Raw genomic sequence first — 720 nt, 5'->3', positions numbered from 1 at the left:
GAAAGCAAGTTTTAATGTATAGATTGTCTAAGGAAAAGTGAGTCTCGTGTGTGTGTGTGTGTGTGTGTGTGTGTGTGTGAGAGAGAGAGAGAGAAAACTTCTTCCTTCTCTCTTACTCACACACATTGATAAAGCAGAGATAAAATTAAGACAGGATAAGGAACCTAGCTAATTTACACATTATTAGAGCTCATTTTTACAGGGTTTAGGGGTGAGGACAGAAGAGACAGGATAGTATTGATTTGAAAAACTCAACAGTGCTTTGCTTCCACAATACTAATTGATTGACCATCATAATAAAAGTGTGTAACATACTAAAGGTTATAGACTTTACTACTACTAGAGAGATGCTTATGGAATAGGAATGAACAATATTTCCCTTTAAAACAACCAAGGAATATTCTCCACTTCAGTATACTTGGCCAATAACTGAATAGAGCTTTTACAAATATATTTCATTATATGAAAGTTTCAAACAGCACAGAAGTAGAAGAGTAAATGGATACTTCTTTACTCATAGACAGATTCAATTGGATCAAGATTTTGCTGACTTTATTACCTAGCCCTTTCTTCAGCTTTGGCCTCACTCTTCCTTTACTCTCCTCTGAGTTACATAAGGCAAATTCCAGAGATTATCTTTCAACTCAACATCTTTTGGTCTCTAAAAAATCATATGTTTATCAACAGTTTATCACAAATCATAGTATGAAATTTTGTCTG

Source organism: Pteropus alecto, unplaced genomic scaffold, assembly GCF_000325575.1.
Source record: "Pteropus alecto unplaced genomic scaffold, ASM32557v1 scaffold3, whole genome shotgun sequence".
NCBI lineage: Eukaryota > Metazoa > Chordata > Mammalia > Chiroptera > Pteropodidae > Pteropus > Pteropus alecto.
This window is presented reverse-complemented; position numbering follows the sequence as displayed.